Source organism: Suncus etruscus, chromosome 1 (assembly GCF_024139225.1).
Source record: "Suncus etruscus isolate mSunEtr1 chromosome 1, mSunEtr1.pri.cur, whole genome shotgun sequence".
NCBI classification, from domain to species: Eukaryota; Metazoa; Chordata; class Mammalia; order Eulipotyphla; family Soricidae; genus Suncus; species Suncus etruscus.
In genome coordinates, this window is record NC_064848.1 from 173,847,389 (window position 1) to 173,863,185 (window position 15,797).

General features: G+C 42.8%; 1 protein-coding gene across 1 annotated transcript in view; it reads right to left on the bottom strand.

The window, feature by feature from the left end:
- The window catches only part of VMP1 (vacuole membrane protein 1), a 130,489-nt gene that overhangs the window by 4,521 nt on the left and 110,171 nt on the right, over positions 1–15,797 (bottom strand). The window lies entirely within an intron of this gene.

Consider the following 15,797-nt stretch of genomic DNA (forward strand, 5'->3'; position numbering starts at 1 on the left):
CTTATTAGGACAATCTGTGCGTCATCCTTATCCAAAAAGAATGCATTAGCAAATTTGGGAGGCACCTCCCACTAGTCAGAAGTCAGTGATTAACAAAGGAACAAAGAAGGAACTATGAACCTTGAATCACTTCGTGGTTTATGGTACATGGTTTGCACAGGAACTGCAGTACGTTACTAAACAACTTGTTCTGAGATGATTGGGAGAGTGACCTCTGATAATTTTCTGTGCCAGGAGCACCCTCTCACCCAGAATACATGCACGCCAAGCTGTTAAGCTGTTCTGGCAACTCTAGCTGCCAGGCTCTCCTTTTAAAAATTCCTTTTTGTTTGTTTTTTAATTTTATTATTCCATTTTCTTCTATTTTTGGCCACACCCAGTGGTGCCTAGGGCTTACTCCTGGCTCTGTGCTCAGAGATCACTCCTGGAGGGCTTGAGTGGGGGACCATATGGGATGTTGGAGAGCAAATCAAATTATCACTCTGATCCTTGTTTTTGCTTTTTAAATGGGAACTTGGGGTTCTCAGAAATAAAAAACTTTATTTTCTGTTCTCTTTATTTTCTCATCTGTCTTAGTAGGGTTAAAAGTTTTTCTGGGGTGGAGCTAAAGGTATTTCAAATATGATTGCAACAGAGCCCTACTGCTCTCCCTATAAAGTATTAAATTAACTTCCCTGTCTCTTTTCTAGAACAAGTCAGTTGTTGCTTTCTGTAATAAAAAGCAGAGGAGCAGAGTATAGGAATTTCTTTGCTACATTTATATACTACAAGTTAACAAATACCTAACTCCTGTTTGACACTTTCCTTTATAATTACAGTGATAGAAATGATAGAAAACTCCTTTATTTTTTGACCACACCTGGCAATGCTTGGGGACTATATGGGTTGCTGGGGACAGAGCCTGAGTTTGCTGCATGCAAGGAAAGCACCCCACCTGCTGTACTATTTATCCATTCCTTACCCCTTTATTTTATGTCCAGCAATGTAAAGATTACAGCAATGGGTGCAAAAACTACAAGACCTGGAGAGAATTCAGAAGTGTCTGGCACATGCTGAGCCCAAGAACTACATAGTCTCCTAGCCCAGGCTGTAGATAGCCCCAGGGCACTGCCAGATGTGGTGCCCCCCCCCCAAAAAAAAAGCAAAACAGGGGCCAGAGAGATAGCATGGAGGTAAGGCGTTTGCCTTTCATGCAGGTTATTGGTTCAAATCCCGGCACCCCACATGGTCCCCCGTGCCTGCCAGGAGCAATTTCTGAGCATGGAGCCAGGAGTAACCCCTGAGCACTGCCGGGTGTGACCCAAAAAGCCACAAAAAAAAAAAAAAAGCAAAACAGGCAAGATATAGTTTATGCCATAAGAAACATAAAGTCATCATGGAAGTCACAAGCTAGTTGCAAAGTGATTTACAAATCAACATACACACACACTCCTGAGTTTGATTTCCTGGCATCAAAAATGGGGTTCGGGAGATGCATCAAAGGGTTGGAGCGCTAACTTTTCTTGTGGGTTCAGAAATACACAGAGTTCAGGAATACACCCCCACTCACACTCAGAGCCCTGGGTTGGGGAGATGGATCAGAAAGCACAAGCTTTACATCTGGGAGACCCAGGTTTGATCACTAGCCCTGAACAGTTCTCCATAGACCACCAGGAACGAGCCCTAAAAAGCGAATTGATGATCAATGAGCACCAATTGGGTAATTCTTGAGCAAAATCAAAAGTTGGGTGTAGAACCAAAATTGAAAGCCAATAAATAATAAAAGGTTCCTTCACGCAGGATAGGTAAAAAAGGCCTGACATATAGCACAGGATATGGCTGCTCTGATTAGACCTGAGACTCCCAAGACAGACATCAAAGGCAGAAAAAAATGAAGTCTCTTAATTCACAGTCTCAGTCCCTCTCACAGACTCGCAAAGTAGGATAGATCTGTCTGAATTATGCTGCCAGCTGCTATTTATCAGTAATGAATGACTATAAAAGAGAACATTTTTTTTCTTCAGCAGTTTTTCTTCCTTAGATATTGCATACGGAAATGCAAATAGACTCACTGAACCATTTACTATTTTAAATACATTATGTATAATTAAATACAAAGCACAGAAAGACTGTCAGAAAGATTTTCTGTACTCTCTGGCCAACAGGGGTGACTTCTTGCTTGGCTAGGGGAATACTTCTGAGGATACTTGAGGGAATATATCTGTCAAGGATTGAACTTCGGAAGATCTTACATGCTAAGCATGTACTCCATGTACTATATCCCTGAACCTCCAGATATTAAAAAAAATGTTAACATCAGGGCTTCAGAAATAGTATAGGGGCCAAAGTGCTTGCTTGCTTTGCATGTGGCCAATACCAGTTCAGTCCCCAGTACTGATGGTCCCTTGAGTACTGCTGGTAGCAAACCCTGAGCACAGAGCTGAGAGTAGGACAGAAGCACTGCTAGATGGCCCAACCATTATATAGTTTGATATTTTGATTAAGGACTAACTTAAAATGAAAAGGGTCAAGGAGCTAGCTCAAAGGGCTAGAGTGGCTGTGTAGCATATATTTTGGGAGTGGTGGTCCTGAGCATGGTTATCAGTAGTAGTTGTTGAGCACTGCCAGGAATAGCCATTAAAAATAATCCTTAGATTACAGTTATCATCCTGAAATATGTACTTCTGAAAAAAAAAAAAAAGTATCAGTCCACAAAATCATCCCTTAAGATATTTCCAATCAGCAGACCGCCACATAAAGAACTAACTTGGATTACAGCTCAGTGGCTTTTTTGTTTTTGTTTTTGTTTCTTGTTTGTTTGTTTGTTTGGGTCACACCTTGTGGTGCTCAGGGTTACTCCCAGCACTGCGCCCAGAAATCGCTCCTGGCAGGCACGGGAGACCACATAGGATGACGGGATTCAAACCACCATCCATCCTGCTTGTAAGGCAAATGCCCTACAGCTGTGCTATCTCTCCGGACCCCAGCTCAGTGGTTTTTCTATGGTTAGCTTTGGAAATAGCTTACAAGCCATTTTCTGAAAGCCAGGAAATTTAGAGGGCCTTGTGCAACCCATACTGAGTGGGGAAGTCCTCTGCCTTGCATTAGGTGATGACTTTAAAGTAGTGAAAGTTTTGTGATATAAAACAAAAAAGACAGAAAAAATAGAATACAGAGATTGGGGAGATTGCTCAAAGAGTTCAGCCATATGGTCCCCAGACCACTGAGCAAGAAGGGAATAATGAGTACTCTCCCAAAGCCCCAAATTTCCAAAAGAAATATTTTCATAATTATTTTCTTGGAAAAAAAAGATTATTTTGCATTTTGGTACTTGATTTTAATTTTCACAAATAAAATCTGTGTGTGTGTGTGTGTGTGTGTGTGTGTGTGTGTGTGTACGCGCGCGCGCATGCACCTGGGTTACGCCTGGTAGTGCTTGGGGAACCATATAGGATGCTAGGGATTGAACCTAGGCAGACCATGTGCAGAGCAAGTGCTCTATAAACAGTATTATGTCTTGACCCCAAATTATCAGTATTTTAAGCTCCACATTGATTCATTATAAATAATGGTCTGCATTATTCTGTGTCTACAAAAGATGGAAAATCTTCCAGAGGAAGAATCACAATCGGCAGAGGTTGCATAGAGCGAGTAGATTGATTACTCATTCCAGTTTCTCACAATACTTAAGATTTCACATGTTTCTTAGTTCTGAGCACACACCCATCCCCAGAATTCATTGGCTGTCATCTATTATTTCAAATTTTAAGGAACTCCTTTAAAATTGTGTAAGTCTCAAACAAATCTGTTTACCAGATATAAGAAATGTATCACTCTGGGGCTGGAGCAATAGCACAGTGGGTAGGGTGCCTGCTTTGCATGAGACCAACCCAGGTTTGATTCCCAGTATCCCATACAGTCCCTGCAGCCTGCCAGGAATGATTCTTGAGTCCAGAGCAATGAGGAACCCCGAAGTACCACTGGATGTGGTCCAAGAAACCAAACCAAACCAAACAAAAAGAGATGCACTACTTGATTTCCTTTAGTAAATCTCTCTTCCATCACAAAGATAATTATCAAATTAGGACATTCTTTTAGAAGATCTAAAAATCTTCTATGATTAGAACATTTTTTAAGGCAGTTTTTGTTGCTGTTGTTATTAAAACAAAACTGGCAGTCAATACTTAATATCATAAGCTTGGGCTGCAGAGAGAGTGCAGCAGGTAAAGTGCTTGTCTTATATACAGTCATCCCAGGTTTGATCATCATCATCCCATATAGTCCCCCAATCTTCCCAAAGTGATTTTGTGCACAGCGAGGTGTGGCCCCCAAAGGGAAAAATAACATTAAAATAAAAATTTAAAAAATATATGCCTGCTCTAGCATTAAAGTGATCTTGTAAGATACACTGGATTTCCTAAAAACATACTGACAAAAATTTCCAGTAAAGGAATGGGTAACAAGTTTTTACTTTTCTTAGAAAAATGTGGATGCAGTTTATCTTTTTTTTCTTTCTTTCTTTTTTTTTTTGGTTTTGGGGTCACACCCGGCATCGCTCAGGGGTTACTCCTGGCTCTACACTCAGAAGTCACTCCTGACAGGTCCCTGGCAGGCTCGGGGGACCATCTGGGATGCCAGGATTCGAACCACCGACCTTCTGCATGCAAGGCAAATGCCTTACCTCCATGCTATCTCTCCGGCATAAGGGATGCAGGTTTTCTAAACATATATTATTGTTTGTACAGTAATTTGAGGCTGATTTATTTTAGTATCCCTCTGGTGATTAATTATAAAGTCTAAACAATAAGTCAAACATTGGTTTGTGATCAGTAACAAACCTTTTTTTTTTTTTTTTTTTTTTTGGTTTTTGGGCCACACCCGGTGACACTCAGGGGTTACTCCTGGCTATGCGCTCAGAAGTTGCTCCTGGCTTGGGGGACCATATGGGACGCCGGGGGGATCGAACCGCGGTCCGTCCTAGGCTAGCGCAGGCAAGGCAGGCACCTTACTTCTAGCGCCACCGCCTGGCCCCAGTAACAAACCTTTAAAAGCTTATAAATGGGATAAATGTTTTCAGAATAACCAGGTCAGGGGCTGTATTAAAAGAAAGGCAGGGGCCGGCGAGGTGGCACTAGAGGTAAGGTGTCTGCCTTGCAAGCGCTAGCCAAGGAAGGACCGCGGTTCAATCCCTGGGCATCCCATATGGTCCCCCAAGCCAGGGGCAATTTCTGAGTGCTTAGCCAGGAGTAACCCCTGAGCATCAAAAGGGTGTGGCTCAAAAAACCAAAAAAAAAAAAAAAAACAAATAGAAAGACAAAAGAAACCCCTTTTTTCTATTGCTGTTACGTTCAGAGAAGCATTTTGAAAACAGGCTAATAATGACAGTTTTTTTTTGGGGGGGGGCATTTGAGTAACACCAAGTGGTGCTCAGAGACTATCCCTGGTTTGGTGCTCACTTGGTGCTTGTGTGACCACACACAGTGCTGGGATTCAACAGGGCTCCCCACATGCAACCCACATGCAAAGCACGTGGTTTATCTCTTGTCATATCTCTTTGGCCCCAACGGCAGTTATTTTTTAGGAAGGGGCCAGCTGTGCTCAGGGCTTACTCCTGGCTCTACGTTCAGGAGACATTCCTGGTGGTGCTTGGGGACTATGTGGGGTGCCTGGGGTCAAATCCAGATTGGCTATGTACAAGGCAATGCTCTGCTACCTCGCCAGTACTGCCCTCTGTTTTTTTCATATAAGGATTTTTGAAGACACATGTTTTATTTGTGAGGGAGTTTGACTAAAACTAATTACTAAAAGTTAGTCTTATAAATAATGGTTCTCAGAGGTGTCTACACTTTATTCAGATAAAGTTAAATTTCCATACATCTTCAGAGAGAGTGATCTCAGTATGCTTAATGGTTAATATTTTAATGAGCTGTCATTTCCTGTCTGATAACGATTCTCACAGTCTTTTACCACTCGTTTCTCTGGGACTCAACCAATATCAGAACCTATTCATAGTGACTCATGATGGCTCTCAGACTCAGGCCTGATTCAACAGTGACAAATTGCCCTCCAAACAAAACTGACTTTCCTCTTACAGTAGATAGCTATGATAAAGGGTGGGGGAGGAGAAATAAATTGGTCACGCAGTCTTTTAGAAGTCAAAGTCCACTGTGCTAACTGTTGCCTTTTCTTTTTTTTTGGGGGGGGGGCACATTGAGTGGTGCTCAGGGGTTACTCCTGGCTCTACACTCAGGAATTACTCCTAGCAGGCTTAGGGACCATATGGTTCATTAGGGATCAAACCTGGGTTGGCTATGTGAAAGGCAAATGCCCTACCTGTTGTGCTGTCATTTTGGCCCCTCTTTTTATTTTATTTTATTTTATTTTATTATTTTTTTGTAGTTTTTGGGTCACACCCAGCAGTGCTCAGGGGTGATTCCTGGCTCCAGGCTCAGAAATTGCTCCTGGCAGGCACGAGAGACCACATGGGACACCGGGATTCGAACCAATGACCTCCTGCATGAAAGGCAAATGCCTTACCTCCATGCTATCACTCCGGCCCCTCTTTATTTTTTTTTTTTTAATAGCCTTTCAGTTACCAGAATTAGAGAAAGATAAGGGGGAGAGGGGAGAGAAATAAAGCAAATTGATACACAATCCAGAAATAAGGCAAACAGGGACTGTAGAGATAGCATGGAGGTATGACATTTGCCTTGAATGCAGTGGATTTATAAATTCCTGCATTGCTTTGCATGCAGCATCCCATATGTTCCCTCCAGCCTGCCTGGAGTGATTTCTGAGTATAGAGCCAGGAGTAACCCCTAAGCACTGCTGGGCGTGACCCCCCCCAAAAAAAATTAAGGCAAACAAATGAATGGATGGGAAATACTGAAGAAAAGATCTTCAGCTTTATAAAGACGGGATACAACAAGCAAAATCTTACCAAAAAATAAATAAATAAATAAAATAAAAATAAAAAGGCACCTCTTGGGGCCGGGAAGGTGGCGCTAGAGGTAAGGTGTCTGCCTTGTAAGCGCTAGCATAGGACGGACCGCGGTTCGATCCCCCCCCCCCCCCCGTCCCATTTGGTTCCCCCAAGCCAGGAGTAACCCCTGAGCGTCAAATGGGTGTGGCCCAAAAACCAAAAAAAAAAAAGGCACCTCTTAAAGAGGCAGACTGATTAGTGGGAAGCAAATGTTTGTGTGTGTGAAAATGATGGAAGGAAATAGACACTGGTGAAGGAATTTGTGCACGCAGCTGATCCAGAACTGATGGTGGTTTGAATCCCAGCATTCCATATGGCCTCCTGTACCTGCCAGGAGCAATTTCTGAGCACAGAGCCAGGAGTAACCCCTGAGCACTGCTGGGTGTAACCCAACCTCCCCCCCCCCCAAAAAAAAAGAGAGAGATACAGGGCTGATGAGACAATAGTATAGAGGGTCGGACATTTGCTTTGCACATGGCTGACAAAAGTTTGAACCTGGTACCCCATATCGTCCCTAGAACATCCAGGAGTGATTCCTGAAAGTCCTGAGCACCACTGGGTGTGGTACAAAAAAAACCCTCAACAAACCCAAACAAACATACAAATCTCTCTCTCTCTCTCTCTCTCTCTCTCTCTCTCTCTCTCTCTCTCTCTCTCTCTCTCTCTCTCTCTCCCTCTCTCTCTCTCTCTCTCTCTCTCTCTCTCTCTCTCCCTCTCTCTCTCTCTCTCTCTCTCTCTCTCTCTCTCTCTCTCTCTCTCTCTCTCTCTCTCACACACACAAACCAAAGAGATATAGTAGGTGTTTGCTTTGAAGAAATGAATTCCTCTCTTTAATCTGCCATTTTCCAATAAAGTTGTTTTTGGGGCATACCCGGGCGGGGGTGGGTGTGGGTCTCAGGGACCATTAATGTCTCTGTGCTCAGGAGTGAACCACAAGCAGTGCTCAGGAGACCAGATATTTAGGTAAAGTGAACTAATTTAGGATACTGCTGAAGCAGCATGATCAGCAAGAATGCAAGGTGCCATTACCTTCTGAACTCTTTCTCTCAAGCCCAAAAGAACTTTTAAACATTTTAAAAATTATATGAAGATTCCTTCACAAACTGGAAATTGAGCTTCCATACGATCCAGCTATACCACTCCTAGGAATATACCCGAGGAACACAAAAATACAATACAAAATTCCCTTCCTTACACCTATATTCATTGCAGCGCTATTTACAATAGCCAGACTCTGGAAACAACCAAGATGCCCTTCAACAGATGAGTGGCTAAAGAAACTGTGGTACATATACACAATGGAATACTATGCAGCCATCAGGAGAAATGTTCAAATATTAATCCCTTCACCAGTGTGACCTTCTCTCCATCAGTGCTCCCAGTTTCTCACCCACTACTTGAGCCATCCCTTTACAGGCGGCACAAACAAATTCACTTCATATTGTTTGTTATAACACAAAGGCAAATGGAATTTTCAAAACTTCAAAACAATAGGGGTGAATTTGTAATGATCGTTATAAGGTTGAATAGTGTTATTGAAGTTATTGTCTAAGAGCTCAGTGGGCTGTGGTTGGTGCTAGTTGAGCCTGTGTTACTGCTTAGCCTTAGGATAACTGAGCTTGGTAATCTTCTATGCAACTTTACAAACAGATTTGCTGTGATCCTAGGGGGCGAATGCTTTTAGGATATTTTGAGGTGTGCACTCCAGGATTTATAAATCTGGAACGACTTTGGTGGCTTGGCAATTTGATAAGGTTCAGTTGTGGAGTGGGCCATTTCTGTCATCGGGTGTAAGGTGTAGTCTTACAACACCCTCCCAACCCATTTTGAGAAGGTGTTAGAGACCAGTGTTTTATTTAGGAGTTAATAAAACCTGAGCTAGGTTGGAACCCATCCTTCACAATTCTAATTTAGTGAAGCTAGCCAGGAGTCAAGTCTACTGTGGTGAGTTAACTATGGAATGGGAAACTTCTGGATTAGTAAATATGAGAGGTGCCTTAGAAGATTAGCTCAGGGGCCAGAGAGATAGCACAGAGGTAAGGCATTTGTCTTTCATGCAGAAGGTCAGTAGTTCGAATCCCGGCATCCCATATTGTCCCCTGAGCCTGTCAGGAGCGATTTCTGAGCATAGAGCCAGGAATAAGCCCTGAGTGTTGCTGGGTGTGATCCGAAAAAAAAAAAAAAAATCAAAAGATTAGCTCAGGAGATCATAGTCTGGAGCTTACCCCTGAGCTCATTGATGACCCTTCTTTCCTGTTCTTTTTTTTTTTTTTTTTTTTTTTGGTTTTTGGGCCACACCCGTTTGACGCTCAGGGGTTACTCCTGGCTATGTGCTCAGAAATCGCCCCTGGCTTGGGAGGACCATATGGGACGCCAGGGGATCGAACCGCGGTCCGTTCCTTGGCTAGCGCTTGTAAGGCAGACACCTTACCTCTAGCGCCACCTTCCCGGCCCCTTTTCCTGTTCTTTTTCCTATAAAAAGTGATAGCATAGCAGTAGGGAGTTTGCCGTACACGTGGCTGACCCAGGACAGATTTGGGTTTGATCCCCGGCATCCCATATGATCCCTGGAGCCAGGAGTGATTTCTGAGAGCAGAGCCAGGAGTAACTCCTAAGTGTGGCTGGGTATGGCCCCCCCAAAAAAACCAAAACAAACAAAAAAAAATTATATGACCATGCATCATGATGCACGAGGACAAGAGTCCACCATCTTCTATATGATGCTATCTTGACTCGTCTAAAAGAAAAAATGGGCTAGAGAGATAGTACAGCAAGAACGGTGCTTCCCTTGCATGTGGTCAACCTGGGTTCTATCTTTGGCATCCCAAATGGTCTCCTCCAGAGCCCTACCAGAGTAATTCATGAGTGTACAGCCAGGAGTAAGTTCTGAGCATTGCTGGATGTGGCCTCACAACAAACATCTAAAAAAAAAAAATTAAAAGAGAAGGGTATATAGCAATCCTATGTGACTAGTGAAAATATTAATCACTAATGCTATTTAATTAAATGAATGCTGAAACTGATATTATAAGAAAATAACTGGTGGGCTGACAGAAGTAATTCCTGCATGCAGAGCCAAAAATAACCCTTATGCATCATAGGGTGTGGCTCCAAAAGAAAAAACAGCCCTCAAATAAAAAAAAAATAAAAAAAAGGTAACTGGTACATTTTACTTGCTACTGACATATAGCAACCCACCTAAACCAAGTTCCTTTACATGGAAGAACACTACCACATAAAATAAATTCAGGATGAAAACAGGTGTTAACATGAAAAAATCTAAGGCTTTCTCATATAGGTCAGTATTGGTTAACAATCTTTGGCATAGTTTAAAATTCGTTGTGATTCAACTTTAGGATTTGGGATTAAAACAGCTTGAATTTCGCTCACATCTGTGATTAAAATCTCTTTATACTCAAGTTAGACTGTTGTGTGCTGAGTGGTATTATAACTACATATGATACCATTCGTTTCTTTGTGGTTGTGTAGAAGGAAAACCATTGCTTTATCCAGAAATATCAGGTGTATTTGTGTTACTGCCTCACTGCACATTTCTATCACAGAAAGAATGAAAGAGAAAGAGCGGCAAAGAGAAAAAGAGGGAAAGAAAAAAAGAAAAAGAGGGAAGGGAAATGGAAGAGGAGGGAAGAGAAAGAAAGGAGAGGGAATTGCCCTTGTTTTCTCACAGAGTCAGAATGGAGATGAAGCCTCCTTATAATTAGCAGCTACTCTTTAAAATAGGGTTATTCTAGGGAATTTTGTTTGCTTTTGCTTTTGGTTCATATGGTACTGCTTAGGGTTTACTCCTGGCTCTATACTCATAGATTGATCACTACTGAAAGGTGCAAGGGACCACATGTGGTCAGAAGCTGGGCCAGCAATGTGCAAGTCAAGTGAATAACCTGCTGTACCATCTTTTTGGCCCCTATAAGGAACTTTTTGAAAGCAAAACATGCAGAGCCAAATAGTACGAATAAAATAAACCCCCCCCTTCAAGGAAACTGTACAGCACCAGGTGTGAGGGTGCAGGAATCAAATCAGTCCGCTCAATGAGCTATTTTTCCTCTGCTGTGTTTGTGCTTCTTTCTTTTTTAGGTGTGTGTGTCTTACCTGCTATACTATCTCTCCATTCCCCTAATTTTTTTTTTGGGGGGGTTTACTCCTTTAATACTTTTTAAACTCTAGTGTTTTATTTTCTTGTTGCTTGATTTGCAGCCAGCAGTACTATAGAGCTACTCCTGGCAGTGCTTGGGGATAACACATAGGTGATCAAATTAGGGTCAGGGATATCCAAGGCAAATGACAAATCCCTTCATTTTCTCTCTGGTACTTGCAAAGATTCTTCTTTCTTTTCTTTTTCTTTTCTTCTTTCTTTCTTTCTTCTTTCTTTCTTTCTTTCTTTCTTCTTCTCCTTTCTTTCTTTCTTTCTTTCTTTTCTTTCTTTCTCTTTCTTCTTTCTTTTTCTTTCTTTCTTTTTTCTTCTTTCTTCTTTCTTTCTTTCTTTCTTTCTTCTTTCTTTCTTTCTTCTTTCTTTCTTCTTTCTTTCTTTCTTTCTTTCTTTCTTTTCTTTCTTTCTTTCTTTTTCTTCTTTCTTCTTTTCTTCTCTTTCTTCTTTCTTTCTTTCTTTCTTTCTTCCTTCCTTCCTTCTTCCTTCTTCCTTCCTTCCTTCCCTTCCTTCCTTCCTTCCTCCTTCCTTCCTTCCTTCCTTCCTCCCTCCCTCCCTCTCTTCCTCTCTTTCTCTCTTTCTCTCTCTCTCTCTCTCTGTCTCTCTCTCTCTCTCTCTCTCTCTCCTTCCTTCCTTCCTTCCTTCCTTCCTTCCTTCCTTCCTCCCTCCTCCCTCCCTCCCTCCTTCTTTCTTTCTTTCTTTCTTTCTTTCTTTTCTTTCTTTCTTTCTTTCTTTTCTTTTCTTTCTTCTTTTTTCTTTCTTTTCTTTCTTTCTTCTTTCTTTCTTTCTTTCTTTTCTTTCTTTCTTCTTTCTTTCTTTTCTCTCTTCTTTCTTTCTTTCTTTCTTTCTTCTCTTTCTCTCTCTCTTCTCTCTTTCTTTCTTTCTTCTTTCTTTCTTTCTTCTCTTCTCTTTCTTTCTTTCTTTCTTTCTTTCTTTCTTTCTTCTTTCTTTCTTTCTTTCTTTCTTTTTCTTTCTTTCTTTCTTTCTTTCTTTCTTTCTTTCTTTCTTTCTATCTTTCTTTCTTTCCCTCCCTCCCTCCCTCCCTCCCTCCCTCCCTCCCTCCCTCCCTCCCTCCCTCCCTCCCTCCCTCCCTCCCTTCCTTCCTTTTTGATTCTTTGGCAACAAGGTCCCTTAGAGTGAATTTGGGACTGACTCCCTTTGAACTCTTTCTCCACAACTTCTAGCTTTGTTATTCTCCCACAGCACAAAATATGCAGATCTGTCCTAACAAAGAATGAGGCATTCTTGGTGGTGATGAGTGAGTACAGTGGGTAGAACTGCTTTCCGTGCAGCTGACCTGGGTTTGATCCCCAGCAGAGCGAGCGGGAGCCTCATGCCCCAAGCCTAGGATGTTGGAGAGACTTGGGCCAACACAGCAAATAATCCACACACGATTAAGGGGATAAAACAGGTTCAATACAAAAGCATTCCATTTCTTTTTTTTTTTTTGGTTTTTGGGCCACATCCGTTTGACGCTCAGGGGTTACTCCTGGCTATGAGCTCAGAAATCGCCCCTGGCTTGGGGAGACCATATGGGACGCCGGGGGATCGAACCGCGGTCCGTCCTACGCTAGCGCTTGTAAGGCAGACACCTTACCTCTAGAGCCACCTTCCCGGCCCCAGCATTCCATTTCTAACAAGCTGATAACAAGTGAGGAAAAGCCAGAAATGCAAGAGAGCTTTTTCCTGAGATCTGGGCTTCTTATTAGGAAGCTCCTGGGGGGTAGAGAACAATAGTAAAAGCACCAATCCAAAACCTGCTTCATCCAAAGGTGTTCTTGTCTAATGAATAACAAGCATATACTAAATAGGATTAATTAAACACCCAGCACTGCATATAGCTCTCTTAGCACCACCAGGAATAATTCCTGAGTGTACAGTCAGATGTAACTCTTGAGCATTCCCAAATATAGCCCCAAAACAAAACAAACAAAAAAAGAAAATGGTCTATTTCTTTCTTTTTTTTTTTTCATTTTTTTTGGGCCACACCCGGCGTTGCTCAGGGGTTACTCCTGGCTATCTGCTCAGAAATAGCTCCTGGCAGGAATGGGGGACCATATAGGACACCGGGATTCGAACCAACCACCTTTGGTCCTGAATCGGCTGCTTGCAAGGCAAACGCCGCTGTGCTATCTCTCCGGGCCCAAAAATGGTCTATTTCTTTAGTCAACTGTTGCATTAAATAATATTTACAGAATACTTAAAATATCTTACTGATTTCTTCCATGGACACAGGATATCATTCAACTTTTCAAAAAATTGCCAGGCATGATCTTGGCCTGCTTTTTCTTTTTTTTGGTTTTTGGGCCACACCCGTTTGACGCTCAGGGGTTACTCCTGGCTATGTGCTCAGAAATCGCCCCTGGCTTGGGGGGACCATATGGGACGCCGGGGGATCGAACCGCGGTCCGTTCCTTGGTAGCGCTTACAAGGCAGACACCTTATCTCCAGCGCCACCTTCCCGGCCCCGGCCTGCTTTTTCTTTAAACAACAATTTTTTTTTTTTTTTTGGTTTTTGGGCCACACCCAGTAACGCTCAGGGGTTACTCCTGGCTATGCGCTCAGAAGTTGCTCCTGGCTTGGGGGACCATATGGGACGCCGGGGGATCGAACCGCGGTCCGTCCAAGGTTAGCGCAGGCAAGGCAGGCACCTTACCTCTAGCGCCACTGCCCGGCCCCTTAAACAACAATTTTTTTTTTTTTTTTTTGGTTTTTGGGCCACACCCTGTGACGCTCAGGGGTTACTCCTGGCTATGCGCTCAGAAGTTGCTCCTGGCTTCTTGGGGGACCATATGGGACGCCGGGGGATCGAACTGCGGTCCGTCCTAGGCTAGTGCAGGCAAGGCAGGCACCTTACCTCCAGCGCCACCGCCCGGCCCCTAAACAACAATTTTAAGTAATCTAATATAGCTAGACTTTTCATTGTTCTATAGAAATGCTCTAACCATAGTTAACTATAACTTCCGAATATAGTGCCCATTTCTCATCTAACAGTCTAACTCCAGATTTCTTGCTTTAACTATCTTATCTATAAGAAAAATAGAATGTTATTAGAGAAGATAGAAAACTGAAGAGGGGGGCCGGGCGGTGGCGCTGGAGGTAAGGTGCCTGCCTTACCTGCGCTAGCCTAGGAGACGGACCGCGGTTCGATCCCCAGGCGTCCCATATGGTCCCCCAAGCCAGGAGCGACTTCTGAGCGCATAGCCAGGAGTAAGCCCTGAGCGTTACCGGGTGTGCCCAAAAAACAAAAAAAAAAAAAAAAAAAAAAAAAAAAAAAGAAAACTGAAGAGGACATGAAAAGAAAGTTTTCTACCTATTTTAGCAAAGTCAGGATGTTCAACTGAACCTCAGCAGGTGGGTTGTTTAAAAATGTATGTATCAAAAAATGTATGTGGGGCCGGGTAGGTGGCGCTGGAGGTAAGGTGTCTGCCTTGCAAGCGCTAGCCAAGGAAGGACCTCGGTTCGATCCCCCGGAGTCCCATATGGTCCCCCCAAGCCAGGGGCGATTTCTGAGCACATAGCCAGGAGTAACCCCTGAGCATCAAACGGGTGTGGCCCAAAAACCAAAAAAAAAAAAAAATGTATGTATCTTCTTTCAGTTAAAACAAGATATTTGTTTTATTATGCATGTTCATAATTTATACTGAGAATTTTATAAGATAAGAATCAAAAAGAACTGGACTGTGTTATGACTGGAAAAGTGCTTTGTATTAAATACATATGAAGGATTTGGAGAGAGTGTACAGTGGCAGGCACTTGCCTTGCAAGCAGTTAACCCAGGTTCCATCCCTGACACCCTGAGCATAGATTCAGGAGTAAGCCCTGAGCAAGGGCAGGCGTGGCTCTCAAAAACACATAAACCGAAACAACAACAAAAAAGATAAAACTAAAGTGGAGAGAATCAAGTATATGAATCTTTTGTTTGCTTGTTTTTTAGGCCACACCTGGCGATGCAAAGGGGTTACTCCTGGCTCTGCACTCAGGAATCACTCTTGGTGGTGCTCAAGGAACCATATGGGATGCCAGGGATTGGAATCAGGTCAGACATATACAAGGTAAATTCTCTACCCTTTGTACTATCTCTTGAACCCCCTACTATTTTGTATTCTAAAATGGAAACATAGGGGGCCAGAGAGAGATAGCACAGCAGTAAGGTGTTTTCCTTGCAATCAGCCGACCCAGACCAACGGTGGTTCGAATCCCGGCATCCCATATGTTCCCCCGAGCCTGCCAGGAGTGATTTCTGAGCACAGAGCCAGGAGCAACTTCTGAGTGCCACAGGGTGTGGCCCAAAATCAAAATAAAACAAAACAAAAAAAAGAAAATGGAAAGTACAGAATAGCTTATTCTGATCATTTTTCATAGAGTGAGGATCAAAAAACATTAAGATTTAAGTACTTAATTACTCACTGGCTAAAATGACGTAGCCAAGTCCATGTCTGAGGTTAAATATCAAGTTAACTCAGAAATGGGAAAGTGCAAAGAAGAGCATGGAACATTCTCTGTATCTGGGTAAAAAAAAAGCCGTGGTCTAGCCAATCCCTTCCCCCGACTCAGTGATTGAGTTATGGAAACTTTCCTGTGTGGTGAAACTGAGGACTCTGTCTTCCAATAAGGTCCAGGCATCTGACAATGAGCCAATGTTATGCATATGGTTTGTGGAAGTCATAT